The sequence below is a fragment of the Heterocephalus glaber genome, unplaced genomic scaffold (genome assembly GCF_053883595.1).
Source record: "Heterocephalus glaber isolate CG9 unplaced genomic scaffold, H.glaber_assembly_v1.0 deba00001497, whole genome shotgun sequence".
Classification (NCBI taxonomy): Eukaryota; Metazoa; Chordata; class Mammalia; order Rodentia; family Bathyergidae; genus Heterocephalus; species Heterocephalus glaber.
In genome coordinates, this window is record NW_028258320.1 from 51,707,173 (window position 1) to 51,724,175 (window position 17,003).

Below are 17,003 nucleotides of genomic sequence, written 5' to 3' on the forward strand. Positions count from 1 at the left end.
TGAGGATGAAGAGGTCAGTGTCATCCATGGATCCAAAGTTGTCTTCTCCAGATGCTTTTCCCATGCAATAGAGATTTTCCTGTGGGTTGATGCTACCCAGAGCCTAAGAAACTTTTGTGGCAAAGTCTGTCCCTGCTGGTCTAGTACCAGTGGCATTTCTGAGGGGTACCTGTGGGATGAGGGGTTAAAAGTCCATCCAAAGTGCATCAGTTTCCCCTGGTGAAGAGCAAGGCTCCCAGCAGCAGCAGAAAGCAGCTTGGATCCTGAACGTATTTTAACTTGGACACAACCTTGTCTTGGAGCCCTAAATCATGGGACCAGGCTCATTGGGACAAATTTCTGGGGACACATGAACAGTCTCCACTGGGCTTTGCTGGCACGGGATCAATTTTCAGAATTTGGATAAGACGTTCTCAAGCACTGGCCCCTTTCTGCCTCCTGTCAGCATTCACCCAGTGGCTTTGGGATCATTTACCTGAAATTAGAAAAATCTGAACAGAGCTGGTGGCAGGTGCAGGGTGGCCTCCTTAGGCTAATGGCCCCCATTTTGTATTCTTACCTGGAGCCTCATATAATATCAGAGCCTGGAGCTAAATCACCCATTGTACTGACCAGCACACACAAAGCTCCACTGTTAAGAACTTGAAGCATGTCTGCTGCCTATAAGTTGCAAGACCTCACTGATGAAGGGCTCTGTTGAAAGATAACAATATTGTCACTGAATTGCTAAACATTTTTTCATACTCACACTGACAAGCAATAAATCAACACATACTCTGAGAGAGATGCCTGCACAAATGGTACTCAGAGAAGCACGTAGATACAAATTGACAAAGCACCACAAATGACCAAGAAAATATCCCAGGAAGTGAGTGAGGTGACATCTTAAGAACAGCCTCCCTCTGAGAACATGCTGAGCTGGTGGAAACTGAATTTTACGACTGGTCTTTGCTTGTGGAAGGAGCTTTTTGGGGTGGGGTGTAGAGAGGCCATTTGCTGGTTGTTAATCAAAGAACTTCCAGAGTCCATCCAAGAGGCACTGGTCAGTCTCTCCTGGATCGCTCTCTTAGGAGGAGAAACTACTCTGTGGTCTTTTGACACATAATAAGATCCTCCTGAAAACTGTGACTCTCTAACTCAAGAAATCCCCCCTTTAGGCCTTTCCCATTGACTTCCCTCCCTGGTAAGCTAAGCCCTCCAATATCATTCCAGGGGCATGTCTGTGAAGAGCCCACACTTTCTGCTGACTTATTTTTGCAGCAGCACAAAATCAGTATTCATGCCTTGTACCACTCCAAATCCCATTAGACTAGGTGTTGAGCAACAATGAACAGAAGACTTTTAAAAAATTAAAAGTTTCCTTTTTGGCTTGTGCTTAGTTTGCTGAAACAATTTTCATTTGAAGATGCTTTCTTCCCTTTGAAAGAGCAAACACACACACACACACACACACACACAAGACCCAAAGAGCTAAGTTTTCCTGTGTGACATGAATATAGAGTGCTGCTGCTTAAAGGATCTCAGCTGCCTATGGATGAGCAGGTGGGAGGTGTAGATGGCAGGAAGCACTGATGGCTCTTCGGGCAACTGGAGCCCATATACCAGTGGGAGAAATCCCAGTGCAGAATCCTGTCTGTGCTAATGATGAGTTCAGTTAGTGCGTGTTAACTAATAGCATGGTAGCAGAATCAGTTAGCTGGTCTGACCAGCTAGATAACTAGTTCTGGGTGAGGGAAAGAGGAGCAAAGTGGAATGAGGGGAGGAGCTGTTTCCTTTTGTTGGGGCCCAGGACCACCATGCTCAGAGGCTCATACTGCAGACTAGAGGGTCATTCTGGGCCAGAGGGTTGTCCTGCCTCTGACCAGAGTGGAGCAAATGTCTTCTGCTGAAAGGACCAACATCTTCCATAATTGGGCAGTTCCCAAGATACTTCTAGGATGCCTGTTTTTGGAACCTGGAGCAGAGCCCTGAAAACACTCCAGTTTGTAGGCTGCAAAGTGTGGCATCTTCAGTTTCGATTTTATTCCTTGAGAAGACTACGAACTGTGGACAAGTCTCAGAGCCTCGGAAACAGAACTTGCATGTAGCCTCATGGACCTGAAAGTCAACAATAGCACATGAGCTGAGTGAGGACTGCCTTTGCCTGATAGGAATATTTGAGAAGACCTCTGGGCATTTTCTGAGGCCACAACAGGGACTCTGGGCAGCTGGTCTGGGCTTGCACAAGCATGGGCTCCATGAGTTCACCCATCACTGATGCCATTGATTTTCTCTTTCACACTTGTGACATCTAAAGATGTTTATAGATTCATGACTGGTTGCTCAGCTAACAATTAGCAAGGGACACTTTAGGCTTTGACCTGGCCCCAAAATACTCTACTGCATTTTCAAACCCAGAAAGGAGCAGAGCAGCAGCTCTGGGAATGATGATGCTGAGCAAGGCTCACCTTGGGGCAAGGTCAAGGGCATAGTGGTCACAGGGAAAGAAAAACTTTCTGGGCACTGCTCACAGCAAGCACATATTTCAATACAGGGTGGTCTGGAAACTACTGCCTGAGCCTTGTGAGAACAGACCTGGTCAGCCACTTCCATCCACTGCAGGTCCAGATGTCCTTGCTGGCCCTTGTTTGGACCTCTGGCAGAGCTGCCCAGTTGGCCAGCTTAGTTGGCTTCTTGTCTTCTTCCCTCCCTCTCCTCCAGCAACCATCCCTGAAAGTTCTCAGCTGGGAGTGGCTTGGTGCCTGCCTTAGGCCCACATTTCATCATCATGGGACCTTCTGAATGCCCAGCCATGGGTGATGGACAGGGTGATGTCCTGCTTCCTCTAGACTCTAAGATTCTGTGACTTTAAAAAGGTCTCATGAATATATTTTAGAACATCCCAAGGCAAGAAAATATCTTTTTTTTCATGTAAAAGGCCAAAAGTCACTATTAAAGAATTTCAACCATTACAAGTTTGCAACTGGATAAAATGAGTTTGCATTTGGATAAAATTTGGATAACATGTTCCATCCAGTTTCAGAGAAGCCTGATCCTGGGGGCTGGGGCTCATCCCAACTGCCAGTGAAGGCTTTGCTCTGAGTCAAGGACCAGAGCGGGTAGCCAGGCAGGCACCTTGACTCGGCAAGGCCACCTTGGCCAAGCACATGCTGTAAATAAAGGGGCTTTCTCTGGGACGGTTGCTAGAGAAGGACACTACCGTGTCCCTGGGGTAACTAACCCCTGCTCACAGGCACTGCACTCAAGTAGGCCCTCGCTTGAGGCTCCCAGTGAGTCTTGGGGGTGTACAGGCCTAGACAGGTAAGGAGCTGACACTGACTATGCTGACCAGCCTGGAGCTTTCTGCACCCCCTGTCCTGGAGCACAGACAGCAAAATATGAGATCATGAAGGATGTGTAATGTTTCTTCTTGAGGAAGGAGATTAACTGCCATTTTTGTGTTCACTATACTAACTGGCACTGAGCTGGGGGATCTGGGAGAGAGAGCAGGGAGCAAGACCTACCTGGCCTGGTTTCTGGCTGGTAGAGGGCTGGTGAGGGGCCATGGTGGGGCTGAGGTTTCCTCTGGATCCTTGTCTCTTGGCCACATGGCTCCATTGTCCTGTTGGTCCCATGAGACCTGAAAGCAGGGTTGGGCAGCCTGATCACAGGCTAATACTCAGCCAGCGTCTGTGAATGAATCAATAAATGAATGAATGGATATGTCATGAATCCTACCAGGTTTCTGAGCTCTACCAGGTTCTTTGCTGCCTTACCTGATCCTCAGGCAAAACCTGCCACAGTTGCCCACCCCTTCTCAGCCCTCCCAAGGTACTTGTACTCCAGGTTCATGAGGAACACATCACGTGACACTAACTCAGTGTTCCCAGAACTATAGGAGTACAGTAGCCAGGCCTGAAGTGGGAGAAACCCAGGTGTGTGTGTGTTTGGTTGTTTGCCTGGGGCAGGCATCTAGGTAGGAGGAGGCATCCTGAGAGGGAGGCATCCAGGCTGATCTCAAGCACTAACATCCAGCCTTTGTATCCTGGACAGTAGGATTTTTCTGTCATGAACCTGAATCAGCCCCCAAGGGCTCCACTTGAGCTGTGGGCTGCTGAGGACAATGGCAATGGACACCCTGGAATGTCACTTGGAGCTTTGAGGAGCATCAGGAGAAAATGAGCTACATTTCAGCTCCGGGTATGGGACCTGTGTTGCCACCCAGTGGCTTGCAGAGCTGATGTTCTGAGGCCAACGTTCATAAAGTCAGAGCATTTTGAGGTGTGACCCAGCTTTAGCTGCAAAGCTAGAACTGATGACATGTTCAATGAAAAGGAAAATTACATTTCTGAGATATTTTCAGTGCTTCACTTTGATAGATATCTTAGGAGTATGCTAACACATACTGTTTAGCTGTCTCTTAGGGCCATTTCCTGGCTCCTGGGAAATTTCTGGAGTTGTCCTCAAAACCACCCAATTCCCAAGGGCACAGTCCAATGGGAAGTTCCTCTCCAGACCACCACTTCATACCTAGGAACACTCTCCAGTCAGCATTGAGGCCCTTGAGAGCTCAGCAGTTGATGGACTCCAAGGGGTACCTTGGCACTAACACATAGGAACAGCCCTCTATAGGAGACCAGCAAGCCCATATGGCAGCTGAAATGCAAATGCTACTCTCGGAAAGTCTGATTCTCACATCCCAAGTGTGGCTGTTGACCATCTGGGCTGCAGAGAACTTTCTGGAAGAGGGTACACATCTACCATCAGAAATTGGATTGCATCACAGAAAAGGCCTCCAGGATGATGCTCCTCAAGACCAACAAGGACAGCTGGCACCACTGGTTGGCACATGCCTGTCTGAGGCACTTTTGTGCAGGACCACAGGGAAATGAGTCTTGGGATGACCCTGAACCCTGGTGCTGTCTTTTAGGCAGATGTGGAGTTAACTCATCAGTCAGGAGCATATGATGGGCATAGTGTAGTGCAGACAGTGGCACATTCTGTGTAGTCACACCTCCATCCCTGGATATCTGAGCTCTTGAGTGGAGAGGCCTAAGCTTTGAGGCCATAGGAAGAGAGGCCACAGCAGATCTGGGCATTTTTGCTGCCTTCTCATGGACCTTGGTCATCACACCTCTGCCAGGGTCTCTCTTCACCTTTAAAGCAGAACTCCCCTGGCAAGACAGGACCCAACCCCTGAGTGCTGTATGTCCTGTCACTCCCCGCAGACACTGAGGATGACTAAAGGATTGAACTAGCTTCTCTCCACAGTGAGGACATTCACAGGAAATGTGGCATTACTGTCACCTTGGCTGAGAGGAAGGAAAACACTGTCTCTTGGATTCTGGATGCCTTTGCTTTGAGCCCTGTGTTCCCATATTCGCCATTCTGCCCTCACATCTCAAATCCAGTGGCCATGCTGGGCAGGGTTGATGTGCTCCAGGTGTGTTTGTGAACCTGAGACCCTGGGGCAAGGCCTGGTCTTGCAGCCTGAGAAGACAGCTCCTCCAGCTCCAGCCCCAGAGGTGCCCAACTGGGCTGGCTGTGATTAATCACCAGATGCAAATAGCTCATTTAAAAAAATTAATCACACCAGGACTGTCTGATTCATTATTCAACACTTGAGTGGTGTGCATAGAATTTTTAATGATCTGCTAAATCAAGGATCATGATGGTCGTTTAGATGAAAAGACACAGGACCACTGTCCCTGGATAGCACCACACTCCTCCCTCACATGCAGGGTGTTTGCAGTATCTTGTCTGGTCTCAACTTGACACAGACTTTGTGAATTCCAGGGAAGTGGAGGGAGTCAGAGCCTCCTGACTCGGGGTGGTCAGTCAGTTACACAAGCCCTGCTGGGCAGCGCAGAAGCTGATCAAGAAGCTCCACGCTCTTAGCCTTACCTCCCTGAAAATGAAGTTCTAGCATCTGTGCTGGCTGCCATGGAGCCATGGAGCCATGGTGATAATAAATGTGACCTCAACCCATTCCCTGTTCCCAGGCTTAGTGAGCACTTGCCCCAGAGAGGATCTCTGAGATCTGTCCCCATATGTCAGGGCCAAAAAAGAGAGCACTGAGTGCCCTCCAGCCTGGTCCTGCAACTCTGCAGACACAGGTCCTGCCTCCTCACCGACATTCTGCACAGCAGTAGCTCATGCTTCTGTAACTTTCACAGAGATGAGACATGATTTTGTAAGAAAGAGTGGATATTTCCATCAATAGGAGACCTGATTAGATGCCAGGAAAGCATGTTAGGAAGTCTCAGTGCCTTCTAAGGAGAGGAGCTACACCCAGGCCCCAGCACCTGCCCTGCAGACCCTTGTACTTCAAGCTCCCATAGGCTGCAGAGTGAAAGCGGTTGCCGAGGCCGCATGGGCACAGGTAGCTGCTACTCTCCCATTTCTGCTGAGACAATCAGGGCAGACCTCTCACCTCTCTGTGCCCAGCAGGGGCACACCAGGGTCCCCAAGGAACTGGCTGTATTTACAAGATCACAGGCTGCAGTATAAAGCAAACAGGTGGCAAGATTATGGAGACATTCATACCTTTCCAAGTCCCACCCTCAGCTGGGAGCTGCTCTCTGTCCCAGGCCTTTCCATCCCCTAGGCTGCAGGCTCTGGCCTCCTGCTGGGCACTGATAGGCTGCCAATGTCTACCAGGGTCTCTCCAAGGTGCAGGCCCCAAGGTTGAGAGGAGATAGTGAGTTACAGGTGGGAAGATGCAAGGAGGTGGTACAGTCCAGGTGTGGGACCAATGAGCTCTGATTTAGCAGTTGTGGGATGCAGTGTGCAGAGGGAAATGGATGCCAGCCTAGCCTCTAGGACCACAGAAAGGGCTTTCCTTGCCTCATCGTGACACTCCAGGTTTGTTCCTTTGAACAGTGGGAGAGCAGGATGTGCTCGGGACCCCAGGCTCCACCATGAGGGGTGGAGGCAGCTGTGTCTAAAGGATGGGGCCTCTTCTGCTGCTGATGGGTGAGGACAGGAACCAAAAGTGAGTAGGTCATGGGAGCAGGTGAGATGTAGGAGCCCTAAACTTTCCTGGCCAAGGGCCCATGCTTGGAGGTGTTGGCCCCAGCACTGCTTCATCCTCTTGTGCTGTGGGTCCCACATCCACATCTCTCACAGCATGATGCTCTTCCCCTTTGTTCACTATGGTAGCAGGTTTTTTTTTTCAAACTGACCACAATCATTCTCTCTGCCCAGGCTTCTCTGCTGAGGAGGGAGAGGTATGGGTGGGCCCAAGCTGCCCTCTTACCCAGCAGATAGAAGAGCTACTCCATGAGTGACAGAAGAGCCAACAGAATTGGGGCCATGGAAATAACTGCTCCAATCCCACGAGTTCAGGGAAGTCTGTGTGGGAGGCATCTCACTCCCAAGCCACCTCCTGCCTCCCTTCTCAAGGCTTCCAACCACAAATGTTCCAGAGGCCGCTCATAATGCTGTTTCATCTCACATCCTGGCCCTTTGGGAACCTCCGCATGGAGCTGTCCTGATTAGGTTCACACCCTGTGTCCTTGCCTGTGCAATGTGGGCAGCTTGAAGAGTGGAAAGAGGTTTGCAGATCATGAGCATTTCACAAATGCCTGGGACTGGCCTGATGCCATCTCTTTGTCTCAATTTAAGGAGTAGTTCTCATTTATTAAAACCATATTCAAAAAAGGAAATGTCTATTTAAAACCAAGCATTTCACTCTGACCATGAATAAAAACCACAGGAAGGAAATGAGTAGTGTTTTGAATGAGTTTCTCAGGTTTACCGGAAGAGATGACCACAAATTCGCAAGCTTCAAAACCACAGAAACCAATTCTTTCACAGCCTGGAGGCTGCAAATCCTAAAGCAAGGCATGGGCTGAGCAGTGCTCCTTCCAGGGACTCTGCAGGAGATGCCGTCCTTGTGTCTTCCAACTTCTGATGGTTGCTGATGTTTCTTGATGTTTCATGGCTGCATCTCAATGATCCCTGCCTTCATCATCATGTGGTCACCCTGGCACAAATCTCCCTCTCCTTTTTCTGGTGAGGATATTTGTCATTCGACATAGGCCACATGGACAACCCAAGATAACCTCCTCTCAGATCTCTCAGTTAAATCTGCAAAGGCCCATTCCCAGATAGGCCTATACTCCCGGGTTTGGGGATAAGACAGGGACACATCTTGATGGGGTTGCTATTTAATCCATGACATTCCTCTGTCCTAGGAACCACTTTCCAGATGCAGAAGGGAGGTGGATGAAGTCAGTGGGGTGTGTGATCAGCAGTGAAACTGCAGTCAGGTGTGCACAAGAGGATAATGGCTTTGTGCAAACATCTTGCTAGGGGGCTCCAGAGGAAAGAGAGTGGGGGGTGGGAATAGGCTCCTCTTTAGAGGTCCCAATGCATGGGGGCCGCGTGCAGGGCTACTCTTCCAGGGAGTCATGTCCATGTGACATGTGACTCACAGCAACTGAGGTCAAAAAAGGATGCTTTGTTCTGTGTGGTGTTTTGTTTCTCTTACATCTTTTTGCAAATGTTCTTCCTTTAAGGTTAATATCATTCTATAGTTAACAGGAATGCTGCAAATTAATTAAAATTTATGCTTCATAGGAAATATCAGCTTGATAATGCTTTTCGGGAGCAGCTGTTATTTCAGGGAAGACTGGGGCGGGGGTTGCCGACCATGCTCTTCATGCAGCTCCATCCTGGGCATGGGCAGATGGAGGGGATTCATGTCCACACCCTCCAAGTCTTGGCAAGGCCCTGTCCAGGCAGGTGTGCATAGTTGGGGCATCACTGCATTCCTGGAAGGGAAGAGTCCGGCATCTTCTGTACACATGCTTCAGGGAATTTATCCCAATTTTATTTAAAGGTTTAAGAAGCCTGTCCTCACTGTGGGTCTCCTGGCCAGGCTGTCTGTGGGGGAGAGCCAGGGCATGCGGCTTGTCCCCTTGCTGCTGCTTCCTCAGAACCAATCAGACCACCTGGCACACAGCAAATGCCACAAGTCCTATGGCCAAATGATAAAAATGCTTCTCCCTGCAACGTGCTTATGAGAACTTCAGTTAGAGGTCAGAGTTCTTGACAGCCCTACTTACCTACCAGTTGTCACAGGGCAATCACTCTTCTTCACCCTCAAGAAAAGGAAAGCTTCTGACAAGATATTTAAAACTGCCTTCTAATTTTCCCCATAATGGCTTTTGTAAAGACAATCCCTCTGCGGAAGAGATTTAATCTAAATGTTAATTTAAAAGCTTTGGGTAGAATCTCATGGCAATAATCGATTCTGGGTAAGAGTGAGGAGCTCCAGACAGATTCTTCAGGCCATGCTGCCCCGTGATACAAACCCACAGTGCCCACTTGGCAGTCAGCTTCCTGGCTCCCAGCTTCCTTTGAGCATGGCTGAGCATCTTCAGGAGGCCTGGGGTTTGGCAACTGCCCCAGGGTCTGTGGAGGGATCCACACCTCTTCCTCACTATGACCACCCAGGAAATGAGCTCAGGTGCCTGAAATGAGAGTGAAGGGGCCCGTTTCCTGGATGGGTCAACATTTCTGGCATAATTGACTCGGTCACATCTTTACTGTCTGTTTGGAATTTCATTTGGAACTGATGATCTGAGTTATTTTCTTAGCAAAAGAAAATATTTTCTCATTGAAGTTACTTTGTTTTTTTTTACATCTTTCCTCAATTTTGGAGTGGGAAGCACAGATTGAATTCCATAATGTAACATTGTTTCTTACACTGAATGTCATTTAAAATGTTATATATTGGCAGAAAGGAAACGTTTTCTTTTCTCAAAAGACTCTGAAATACACTTACTTGAGACTAAATCAATTAAAAATTCATTAGCTTTCATTTGAAACACTTGTATTTTAAAGCTCATGTTGACTAGGTGATAGATTCTCCATCCTCATCTAAATATGTTTTAAACATTAATATGTTGAAAACAATAGATTTTCTGTACATACCAAAACTATATCTGTTCTTTAAAACATTTGCAGCTTAAATGATTTTTTAAAAACGCTTCTTGGATATTCCATAGTTGGGTGAATTAACATGTTCATTTCAGTGCACATTGATTGGCAGCCATAGGTAATCCATGAGCATCTGACAGCTGTTTATGGTCTGTGAATCTATTTTACAAACATTATCATCTCATTTAAGCTAAAAAAACACCCCTGGGAAGGTGGCTGGGCAGGTATTACCATCATCTCCCATCAGGGAGGAGAAAAAAGAAGCATAACTCTATTTGTGGCTTTCCCTCACAGTTTCCCCACGTTCCTTCATATTCACCTTTGCTGAATGGCTTTTTCTTGGTCATTCATTTCCATTGTTCTATGTGGTTTCTTCAAGCTGCCAGTCATATCTCAGACTTTATTTTTGGTCCCATTAGGAGCTCCTCTGTGCTGCACTCCTTTCTTAGTTCCCCCCCTAACCATCTCCTCCTGTTTCTACTTAACCATTGTTTTGCATTCTAGAGAGCCCTGTGGAGAGTGATACCCACATGTTTCTCACACAGTTTCCACAGGTTGCTTCCAGGATCCTTGCTAGCTTCCAAGGGCTCAGCCTCTCTGGAATGTCCTGTTTCCAGAGCAGCCACTTCTGCCAGACTGGTACATGCTCAGAAACACCATTTAGCTGGGTGCCCTCATGGTCTGATGGCCTCTCCTGGCTTGTAGGTTTTCCCTGACTGTCTTTGCACATTTCTGAGGACATATGGATTTCTAAGGGGGTCCTTCTTCTACAGGACCTGTCTAGGACTCCAGAGCCCACCTTCTAACCAAAGAGGTGGTGTCCAGGCCACTTGGACACTGTGGCTGGGTGTGGACATGCCAGCTCATTGGCCTTGGGATCTGGGCCACAGCCTGTCACATTAGACACAAGTATGTTGTGATTGCTGGTCAATGTTCTGGCAGCCCCCTGGGGCCTGACAAGGACTCTTTTGTTCTTATCTTATAGGTCTCAGTGAGATTAAGGTGGAAGGGCAGATGTGTATGACATGTACTTGTTCTTACCTAGAAGACACGGGGAAGTGAACATCTTCATTCAGTGTCCCCCTAAAAATGCCCCACCAACCCCAGCATGTAGGGTGGTGTGGCATCTGTTGGACTGGGGCCCCTGAGGTCACAGGACAGAAGCACTGAGGTTGCAGGGAAATGTCTTGTGGGTGAAGGATATGAGTTTTTGAATGTCATAACTGCTGTAAGTGGGGACAGTCATGGGAAGTGAGGTACCCTTTCTCCACTGTGCACTCTAGGTAGAAGACAAGGTTCTGGAAGCTGCTGTTCATAAATCAGCAGAAGCAGTGTGTGTGTGTGTGTGTGTGTGTGTGTGTGTGTGTTTTCATGTGCACACATGCACAGGCATACTTTCCTTCAAGCCTTCTCTTGGCTGCAACATTTCTTCACAGGAGCTGTGCAGAACTCTGTGGGCGCTTCCTGTTGCTTCTCCAACTTGCTGGAGAATTCCCCTTGGAAAGTGTTTCTTTTTAAATTTGAGAGCAGTCGGTTTTCATCCTTGCCCCCACAGGTATGAGGCTGCAGTCCTAGTGTGGGCTGGGAGGGGGACACTGAGCAGGTCCATGTTGGATACCCAGCTACCCACTGGAGGGATGTCCCTGATGCTCCCCCACAGCTGGGGTCCTGGCTGTGCTTCCCACACACCTGGGTCTGGCATGCAGCCTTCAGCCACAGCATGGAGGTGGGGTTAGCACAGGAACTGCACAGGGCCACGTCTGAGCACCTGGGGTCTGCCAGGATCTCAGATGGTGTACAACCGATTGGTCACCTGGGGGAGGACAGGGATACCTTGGCTGGTTGTGCATGCCCAAGGAGCAGTGACCAGGGCCATCTGATCTGCATACCCCACCAGTGTTTACATCTGGCTCTTAGAGAAGCACACATCCATTTCTCCCCCAATCTGTGGAGCCTTTGTCATGCTCTGGCCCACACTGGACTCAGCATGTCTCCTCCTTGTCACTCCTTCTCCTCCAAAAAGAGTGGCTATGAGGTTAGAACTGGCTCCCCCTCCTTCTGAACATTTCCACAGGGAGGGTGCAGAAGGGGTCAGGGTTAGGCCAAGACCATCTCACAGAGGACCCTCCTTGTCTGGTTACAGAGAAGAGACCCCAGAGACCTCATGACTGCCTCATACTGGTGGGCCCAGTCCCTCCTTTGCTGCATGATGCTGTGACCTTGGACCAGCATGAGTCACAAGAATTCTGGGCTATTTTAACAGAAGTGTCCCCTGTGCAGGACTCTGGGAAGGTGAGCCACATTTGTCTTCTGTCTTGCACTGGTGCCCAATGCTGCTCCTTGTCTGCACATAGCTCCTGCCCTCTTAGTTCTTTTCCCACTTAGCTTTCTCTATCACTTACATGCCTGAGCAGTTCCCAAGTTCTAGGATAGAGCTGCCCATGTCTCACAAAGGCTGAGTACTAGCTCTCTGGATCAGGTAAGTGTGACAGCCCCCTTTCCCAGGCCTCCAGGGCCAGTTGATCCATTGATTTGACAAGCATTTGTGTGAGCCTCCACTTGGTAGGCAGGGCTGGGTATTGGGACTTTTCCTTGCCTGCATAGGATTTCTCCTGAGGAAGGGCACCCAATGAACAGAGAAGGCAGGAGGGTCTCAAGCAGAGACCTTAACTTGAGTCCTGGGGTAAGGAGAGACCATCCTTACCCTCACACTAATATAAAAGAAATAACTCCCAACCTGCTAAATGTCAGATGTACCAAGTTCATGTCCTCTGAAATCAAAGAATGAATTCCAAAGGACAAAGGAAGTTAAGAATAGGAAAGGTTTATTAAGAAATAGCTCTAGAGAGGAGAAGAGGGCCCCAAAAGTGAGTTGCCACCAAGGCCCTTTGTTGGGGCAATTTAAACAGCAAAGTCACAATATGGGTACAATGTGATCAAACTATAGTCAACTTATAGGATTACAAGTATAGCTACTTAGCTAATATTGATCCAATAGAGAAGTGAGCCAGCTAGCAAGGGTACATGGAAAGAACAAAGGAATTTTTGGGAAAGGATGGGTCAGGATGTCCCGGCCCGCGGGTAAGTCAACGGAGACCCTAGAGGGGGAGTGAGAATGACAAAGGACAGGGGACACGAGAGATGGAGACAAGACAGGTTTCTGATCAAGTCTCGTTTATTGCGGAAGCTGCTACAACATATATACCGTAGGGCTAGAGGGGAGGAGCAAGAGGAGGGTACTGGGGCTACTTCCTTGTTGCCGGGTAGATTTGCAGCAGGCCCGGATATGTCCGTAAAAGGCACTCAAGAGTTCTAGCGGGGGCCAAGGCCCCCCACATCAGGATACTCTGGACATCCACCTGGGTGACTGACTAGACCAGGTGATACCAATAACAGTACAGTCTCAAGTTATTGCTTATCCCAGGGGGAGGCAAGTAGGCCTGGTCATTGCATCTTTGTCTTGAGGCCTGGCCTTCAACAGATGCATCTCCAGCCATAGTTGTGATGTGTTCTCATCTTCTACACTGACTCTCCTGAGGGCCTGGCCCTGTCTGACTGCCTATTAATTTCTAACTCAGCTGCCTGTAATAACACCAGGGGTGGAGAGCTGGCACCTAGGGCAGGGAAGGATTGTGCTTGCTCCTGCAGCAAAGCAGGGACTATATGGCCCACAGAGGTGAGGATGAACAGGGTTTCCAGGCAGGCAGAGACTCAGGGGCAGTAAGGTGCTAGATCTGACTCCAGTGCAGTGGGTGGCTGGCTGATGAGGTAACAAGTCATGAGTGGGCCAAGTTCCTTCCTCCAGATACAGATACAGACACTCCACAGCTGGCCATCCCACCCCCAAGTGGCAATGAGGCTGGAGAGGAAAGAGGTGACACAGGTGTCTGAGGCAGGGCAAGTGTGCTGTAGTGCTGGCCAAGGTCTCAGGCCTCTTATCATGGGAGGTGCGAGAGTCACCGGGGGCTTGGTTGCCTGGTCCACTGGATCCAGGCTGGTGTCTCAGGGAAGAGGTGGAATACTTCCTTCCTCTCCCCTAACTCCATGTTGTGCCCTAGCTGGTAATGCATGTCTCCTGGAGAAACTAACTCATGGCAGAGGAGAGCCTGCTGGCATCTTCTGCAGCTGTTAAGACAAGCCCTTCAGTCCAAGTGAGCATAAGCTTGGAAGAAAAATTACCCTAATTTCCACAAAATGGTGTCAGGCAGCCAGAGAAAGTTAATGAAAAATTTAAACAAATAAAAGGGCAGTGAATACCTGGCCTGTGTCCTTAGTGAAGGGAAACTTGGCTTCAGGGCCTGGCATCTCTTAACAACCAGATCCAAAGCACAGCCATTGTTCCCCCACATTCAATTTTGAGGTAGGTCAGAGACAGAGTGCAGCACCAGGCATGTGACTTGCCAACACAGTCTGTTCTTTCATCCAAGTGTCAATTATGAATGCCACCTGGGCCTCCAGATGATAACACACAGTGGTGTGCTCTCCCTGAAGCCGTCCCACAAAGCACCTCTTTCTCTAGCCTGCTTGTGATGAGATCAGATCTCAAAATCCCCCAGAGCAAGACTGGCCTGCAGATGGGCCTCAAAGGCAGCCTCTGTGGCCATGTCCTGGGTCAGCGTTGAGTGTGCTCAGAGATGTTCTTTGCAGTTTTGCATGCATTCCCTTCGATGTCAGAACTGGTGGGCTTTTGATACATGCTTCAAAATAAAATTGAGTGGTCATTGTCAGGTACAATCCACAATGTGGGTGCGTTCTTCTTCCTTTGATCATCTTTCAGTGGCAGGCACCCTTGGCTTTTGTTAAAGTACAGGAATTTTTAACAAACCTTCTGTTGTTAAAGAATAAGAAAGAAATTTGCTGGCACCTGCTTCTAGTGCTGCCAGAGCCACTGAGCTGAGCATTATGCTGCTCTCAACACCAGCTCAGACCATGTGCTTTTAAAGGTTTATTTTTAACTGAAACATCCAACCCTAGTGGTTGGAGGCCAGGACTAGGAGGCAGGGTTCATTCAGAGGAAGACATTTTTGTGTTTAAATGAGAAAAGACATTTTAGAGTCTGGCTTTCAATGGCTTCTCAGGCATGCTTCTGAACCTGCCTGCTGCTGAGTGCACTTCTGGGAGAACAGGGACTGTTAAGCAAAAGCCTTTTGACTCCTGGTGGCTCAGGTATATGACAGTAGGACCAGGCCAAAGTGGACTTTTGGTCTGTGGACTGGCCCTTTACTGGGGCTGAGCAGAGACCTTCAAAGGATGCTGCGAGTAAAACTGGATGTCTCAAACTGTGGAGTGGCTCTGAGACCCTGAGGTCCATATCCCTGTGGATGGCTCCAATGTTACCTGAAAAGTTCTAGCCCACGATCTAAACTGCACCTAATTGTGGGTGGACCACTCTCCCACCCTCCCATCCTCCTGGGTACAGCTGGAAAAAGGCAGGGTCTTCACTTGGCATTTCTCTTGTGCATTGTCAGGTTACAACATTCTCTGTGCTGGTTACAAAGAATAGCTCAAGTCTGGCCCTGTTTAACAGCCCTCTGCATCAGACATGGACAAGTTCAGTGTCCTTGATTTCTGCAATGTGAGGCCCAACTGCACCTTCTGACACTTGGGCAGGTAGCCCAGGCCACGTGGCACTTTGGACTCAGCTAGGTTCAACCTCTTCTAATCATCTTTATATCAGGAGAAAATGGCAAATTTGGTCTTGGAATTTCTAATATTTTATTTAGGATGCTCAATTATTCACTAAGGCCCTGAGCCTCTGGAGCTCCAGAGCTGCCTGGGCATTGGGAGGCCTCATGTGTGCCTTTTATTGTCCACAGGGCACGGGGTGTGGGGGGTCTGTCTATGGCTAGAGGCAGCCTAGGCCTTGTCCTTGCCCACAAAAGAGTGCCCTAAACCAACCTTTGGGGCAAGGAATGAGAAAGCTCATCTTTCAGCTGCTTGTTCAGGAACACAATTTTTCTGCACTGCTGATAACATACCCATACGTTCACACAGGCCTCCTTTTCAAAGTCAGTTATTTTCAGAACACTCAATAATAGATCCTGTAGGGCTGGGGGTTTAGCTCAGTGGTTTCCTCGCCTGCCTCACAAGTGCAAGTTCGATCCCTGGTACCAAAAAAACCAAAATAAAACAAAGAATAGATCCTGTTATAGTTTATATTTCAGTGTCCCCCCAAAGTCTCATTCACTCACAGGTGGGGTTTGGAAAGTGATTAGATTATTGGGGTGCTGTGGTTGTTGTGCTGTTAGGAGGTGGGGTCTGCTCCAAAGAAGTGAGTCATTAGAGGTGTGGCCTGGATGGAGATATCTCTCCCCTAGCTTCTTCCTTCACTTTCTGCTTCTTGGCTGCCATGAGATGAGCAGCTTTTGTCTGCCCAGGTCCTTCCACCATGCTGCTGACTATGTAAGAACTGAACCTTCTAAAACATCAGCCAAAATAAATCTCTCCTCCTTTAGGTTTCAGTGTCAAGTATTTTGTCCCAGTGATAAGGAAAATAATTAAGACAGATTTTGGTACCAGAGAAGTGTGGTCTTTGCTCTGACTGTACTTGCCTATTTTGGGAACACTTTTGGAAGTAGTTTGTGGGAGGACTTTGGAAAGGTTTGGAGACGCTGGCTGGAGAAGCAGCCCTGGAATGCTATAAACAGTGTTTGATGGGAGACTCTTGCTGGAGCTCAGAAGATGAGAATATTGATAAAAAATCACACGGAGACGTCCAAGCTCAGGAGGTTTCAATTGGGAACAAGGATTCCATTGGCAGTTGGACTCTGGGCCACGTGTGTTATGCTCAGGCAGAAAATTTGTCTACATTTTTCTCATGTTCTGAGACTTTTAGGAGAATGAGATTAAGGGTGGTAGACTAATTAATCTGGAAAAGGAAATTTCATGGCAGTCAACATTCAGGCTGTGTTATAGCTATTGTTGGTGACTTTGAGAATCAAGAGCAAATGACAAAGCTGAATGATTTTTATTTTGTTTTGTTTTTTGAAACAGGGTCTCACTATGTAATTCAGGCTTACTGTGAACACACTATATAGCCCAGGCTGGCCTCAAACTTGTGGCAATCCTCCTGCTTC